The 6,032-nt window shown below is 38.3% G+C and overlaps 1 pseudogene; it reads right to left on the bottom strand.

Moving 5' to 3' along the window:
* Positions 1-887: 887 nt before the first annotated feature.
* On the bottom strand, positions 888-1,783 carry LOC101826006 (annotated as a pseudogene).
* Positions 1,784-6,032: the final 4,249 nt, after the last annotated feature.

The raw sequence follows: 6,032 nt of genomic DNA, 5'->3' as shown, positions 1-6,032 counted from the left end.
TGGACCTTCCATTTGTAGACAGTCATTGTTGATTAGCTGGACCATAGCCTGTATGTCATTTAATAAATCCCACATATATATGTGTATATATGTATACATATACATGTATATATACAGATTCATTCTATAAGCTCTGTTACTCTAGAGAACCCTGTCTAATACAAATGTTTTGCATGTCTACAGCTTATTTGTGAATTATATTGTTTATTAGTAGTTTGCTCATTTATCAGCTAACGTGTTCATGGGATTTTTGTTGACTTATGTGAATTCTCAAGATAATAGTATTAATCTTTTCTAGTATATGTCTTATAAATGTATCTTTTAATATGTTGTTTGTCTTTAATTTTGGTGTTGTATTACCTATGAACTTTTTCCCCGCAAAGTTTTATGTAAGTCAAGTACTTTTTAGTTTTTTCTCTATAGTAAGACAAATCAAGATTTCATTGTTTTGATAAATATTTAATCCTATTTTCTCCTGGACTTTAAAGTTTTATGTGTGCTTAATATTCAAATCAAATGGAATTAGTTATAATTCAGAATATAAGGAGACCCTAAATTCTCTCTTTCCTCCTTAAATTGCTAATCAATTATCCTTCTACCATATATTGAAAAAAATCTTATCTCTTTATATAGAGATGTCTTTATTATGGTACTAAAATTCTTGTGAAAATTTCTATGTCTGAGCTTCCTGCTTTATTGCTGAAATCTGTCTCTCCTGACACTAAGACTTCAGTGTTGTATTTTTATTGTTTTATAGATTTTACTGTTGGTGAATCTTATCCATCCTCCTTACTAGGAGACTTTCATTTCCTATTATGGTCTGTACATGAAATTTCCCCACAGGCTAATAATGTGTTGAGCACTCAGTCCTCACCTGGGACTGATATTTAAAGATGTTTTGAAAACTCCTTTAAAAAATAATTTTTAAACCAAGCATGGTGACACATGTCATTAATCCCTTTGTGCTGCATCTGAGCATTGAACACACCCCTCTTCTCCTCAATCTTCTCTTCGATGACTGCCACAGCCTCACTAAGAACAGAGAGGCCTTCTGTTCTCTCTACCATCATTGTTGTCTTCATATACCTGGGTGGAGCTATTACCTTAATCTTGATGGGCATTGTTTCTGTAGAACAATTCAAACTTGTTCTCAGGGCTTCTTATACAGCATCAATTCTCTCATAACTATAGCAGGCTGCTTCAATATCTGCTCTAATTTTGACAGCTTGTGGTATCAAATGCCTATTGATATTATTAATGAGTACTTTTCATTCAAATCTAAACTATCCAAGATAGATGGGTCTGAGACTGCAGGCTTAAAGGCATCATAAGCACCATATCCAGGTTTCTTGTCCTTGTCATCAAAGACCCAGGCAGTTCTCTGGAGCAGACTTTCCAGTTGCTCATCCTCGGTATAGTCTAATACCTCAGCAACATGGCAAAGAATGCTATGAACAGTTTTGGATTTTGTGACTTTGTCTTCACATTTGTTTGCTTCCTCTGGAGAAACTTCTTTTGAACCAATCAATATATCCTTTTTCTTTGTCCACTCTAATGACAACTGCACATTCATTTCTGCCAATTCGGATCAGTTTGTTTATAGAACGGATACGTCTTCTGGATAATTCACTAAGAAGAATCATGCCTTCAATGTTATTGTAGTCCAACAGACTGACATAAGCTCCCATCTCAGCAATGGATCTTACATTCACCATCACTACATCTTCCACCTCAGGGAATTTGTGCTGATAAAGTCTACAACTTAGACCCGGCATTCTGAGGTGTACGTGTGCATCCCGAGCTCTGGTCCCATGCTGTGCTCCTTAACAGCAAGGAAGAAACTCAGCATTACCAGCACTGGACGCCAAACCTCCTCAGTGTGTGCTTCGCTCAACCCAGCGCATATGCAGCCCCACCTCCCACTGTGCCACATATACCTCCTTTTCAAAATGTACTGGATTGCTTTACTCTTTTTAGTGGCTGCGTATAATTTAAGATTAATATAATAGGTTTATAGATCTTCTTTCGAGAGAATTTGATAACTATATCCAGGTGCATACCTTTTGTGTACATTCCAGTTTGGTTTCTATTGCTGTGGTTAAACACTGACCAAAAGCGACCTGGGGAGGAAAACAGTGTACTGAGCTTATGGTTATACTCCATTACTGAGAGAAGCCAAGGCAGGAACCCAGAGGTAGGAACTAAAGCAGAGACCGCATGGGAACACTGCTTAGTGGCTTGCTTTCATTTGGTTCTCTCAGATACTTCTCTTTCTTTTTATATTTATTGTAATTTATTCTATTTTTATTCTTCTCTCATACATTTTATCCTGACAGTTTCCCCTTCCTCCTCTGCCCCAAGCCTCCCCCGCCCTTCTTCCCAAAATTCACGCTCCCATATCCCCTCAGAAAAGAGCTGGCATCCCAGAGATGTCAACCAAACACAGCATAACAAGTCACAATATGACCAGGCACACACACTATCACATCAAGGTTGGATGAGGCTACCCAGTAGGAGGAAAAGGGTCCCATGTGCAGGCAAAACAGTTAGAGACAGCCCCTACGCCCACTGTTAGGAATCCCAAAAAACACCAAGGTACTCAGCCACAACATAGATGTGGAGGACCTTGCTCAGACTCCTACAGGCTCCCTAATCTCTGCTAGCCCCCATGAGTCCAGGTCAGTTGATTTTTGTGGGCTGTGTTCTCGTAGTACTCCTGACCCCTCTGGCATTTCCAATACTTCCTCCCCTCTTCCACAGAACTCCCTGAACTCCGCCTAATGTTTAACTGTGGGACTCTGCATCTTCTCCCATCAGTTGCTGGATGAAGTCTCTCTGGTCTCGTTGATGACAATTCTGCTAGGCTCCAGTACCAGAACACTCTGCAGACAGGACAAGCTGTAGGTTGAAAGTTTGTGGCTGACTTGGTGTCCCAATTCCTCTACTTGAGGCCTTGCTTGGATTACAGAGGATGGCCAGTTCAGGATCTGAGTTTTGCCCCTTCGATGGCCCCCAATTCCAGTTGTTTCTCCCTGTATCCCCCCAAACTGACCCCTCCAGTTCCCAACTGCACTTGCTCCCAGTCCACCTTGGAAATCTATTCTATTTCCCCTTCCCAGGGAGATCTCTGTATCCCCCCTTGAGCCCTCCTTTTTTACTTAACCCTCTCTGTGTATGATTGTATTTTACTTTACAGTTACTATCCACTTATAAGTGAGTATAGACCATGTTTGTTTTTCTGGGTCTGGGTTATCTCACTCAGGATGACATTTTTCAGTTCATCCATTTGCCTGTAAATTTCATGATGTCATTGCTTTTAACAGCTGAGTAATATTTCATTGAGTAAATGTACCACATTTTCTTTATTCATTCTTCAGTTGAGGGACAGCTAGGTTGTTTCTAGCTTCTGGTTATTATGAATAAAGCTGCTATAAGCATAGTTGAGCAAGTGTCCTTGGGACAGAATGGATAATCCTTTGGGTATATGCCTAAGGTTGGTATAGCTGGGTCTTGAGTAGATAATCCCAAATTTTTGTGAAACCACCTTATTGATCCTCCCACCATCAGTGGATGAGTGTTCCCCTTGCTCCATGTCCTTGCCAGCATAAGCTATCACTTTCTGATCTTAGTCATTTGGATAATATGGAATTTCAAAGTAGTTTTGATTTGCATTTCCCTGATGGCTAAGGATGTTGAACATTTCTTTAAGTGTTTCTCAGCCATTTGAGATTCTTTGGTTGAGAATTCTCTGTTTAGATATGGATCTATCTGCATTCTTTTACATAGTGATATCCAATTATACCAGCATCATTTGTTGAACATGCCTTCTTTTTTTTCCATTGTATATTTCTGACTTCTTTATCAAAAATAAGGTATCCATAGGTATGTGGATTTACTTCTTGGTCTTCACTTCAGTTCCATTGATCAGTGTGTCTGTTTTTATATCAATATCTTGTTTTTATTAATACAGTTCTCTAGTAGAGATGGTGATATCTCCAGAAATTCTTTTATTGTATAAGATTGTTTTAGCTATCATGAGTTTTTTATTTTTCCATATGAAACAGTATTGTTTTATTCAAGGTCTGTAAAGAATTATGTTGGAAATTTGCTGGGGATTATATTGAATCTGTAGATTGCTTTTGATAGGGTTGCCACTTTTACTATGTTAATCCTACTGATCCTTGAGCATGGGAGATCTTTCCATCTTCTGGTATCTTCTTCATTTCTTTCTTCAAAGACCTGAAGTTTTTATCATACAGGTCTTTCACTTGTTTGGTTAGAGTTAACCCAAGATATTTTATACTATTTATGGCTATTGTGATGGATGTTTTCCCCTGGTTTCTTTCTCAGCCTGCTTGTCCTTTGTTTATAGAGGGGCTACTGATTTTTTTAAATTAATCTCATATTCAGCCACTTTGCTGAAGGTATTTATCCACATGCTAAGTTTCCTAGTAGAAGTTTGGGGGTCGCTTATATATACTTATCATATAGCAATACTTTGAGTTCTTCTTTCTAATTTATATCCCCTTGATCTCTCTTTGCTGTCTTATTGCTCTATCTTCAAGCACTATATTGAATAGATATGGAAAGAGTGGACAACCTTGTCTTGTTACTGGTTTTAGTGGGATTGCTTTGTGTTTCATTCCATTTAATTTGATGTTGACTATAAGCTTGCTGTAAATTGTCATTGTTATGTTTAGGTATGCCCCTTATATTCCTGATCTCTCCAAGATTTTTATCATTAAAGGGTGTCAGATTTTGTCAAAGGCTTTTTCAGCATCTATTGAGATGATTGTGTGTTATTTTTTTTCTTTCAGTTTTTTTAGTGGTGGATTACATTGACAGATTCTTGTATATTGAACCATCCCTGCATCTCTGGCCATGGTAGATGGTCTTTTTGATGTGTCCTTGGGTTCAGTTTGTAAGTATTTTACTGAGTATTTTTGTGTCAGTGTTCATGAGGGAAATTGGTCTGTAATTCTTTGTTGAATCTTTGTTAAATCTTTATGTGGCTTGGGTATCAGGATGACTGTGACCTCATGAATTTGTCATTTGGGTTGTACAGATTATTGTCAAATTGTCTACCATACATTTATGCTACATTTCCATTAGCAACAAGTGAATTGATTTTTCTTTTTGGTGATATTGGATATTGCTGAGATTTTTATTTTGTTTTTAATGATGCTGAGCATTGAACTGGGGACCTTACATGCATGCCAAGCACATGCTGGACCACTGAGCTGTATCCTCAGCCCTTATCATGAGTTGAGTCTCTATATGTTCCCTGAATTTTCTTTGAACTCAAGGCCCTCTTGCCTCAGAATCCTCAGTGCTAACTTAACAGTCATATGTTATTGCCCTCAGCCTCCTGATCAAATTTTTGATCTTTGTCAATCTAAAGAGAAAAAATGGAGTCTCACTAGAGTTTTAAAATGTGTTTATTTCAGAAGTCAGTTGAGTTTTAAAAATATATTAAATAGCCATTCATATCTTATTTTGAAGCTAATGTTTCTAGTATCAGATATTCTGGCCTTTGCAATTTAATTTTATGTGTATGTGTGTGTTTGTGCATGCATGCATGTATAGTCTCATGCGCCCACAGAGGCCAGAGAGGGTGTTGGATCTCCTGGAGCTAGAATTACAAGTTGTGAGTCACCTGACATGGGCCTGGGAATTGAACAATGGTCTTACAGAAGAGTAGCAAATGCTCTTAACCATCGAGCTATCTCTCCAGTTCCTGTACCTTATTTTTGTGTGCCATGTGTGTGTAGGTACTCACAGAAGTAGGTGGAATTATAGTTATTGATGATTGTGGGCTGTCTGATGTGGGTGCTGGGAACCAAACCCAGGTCCCTTGGAAGAGCATCAAGTGCTTTTAACTGTTTTTCCAGACACCTTTTACAAGTGAATTTCTTCTTCCATCATTTCATAACCTGTGCAATGTACATTGGTCATATCCCCATGTATTATTCTCTTTATCCCCTCCCTTCCTTAAGCTCTCACCAAACCTCCTTTCCCTCCTGAGAAACCCT

The sequence above is a fragment of the Mesocricetus auratus genome, unplaced genomic scaffold, assembly GCF_017639785.1.
Source record: "Mesocricetus auratus isolate SY011 unplaced genomic scaffold, BCM_Maur_2.0 Super-Scaffold_15014, whole genome shotgun sequence".
In the NCBI taxonomy this organism is placed as follows: domain Eukaryota; kingdom Metazoa; phylum Chordata; class Mammalia; order Rodentia; family Cricetidae; genus Mesocricetus; species Mesocricetus auratus.
Note: the sequence above shows the minus strand (reverse complement) of the source record. Positions and strands in the feature narration are given on the sequence as shown.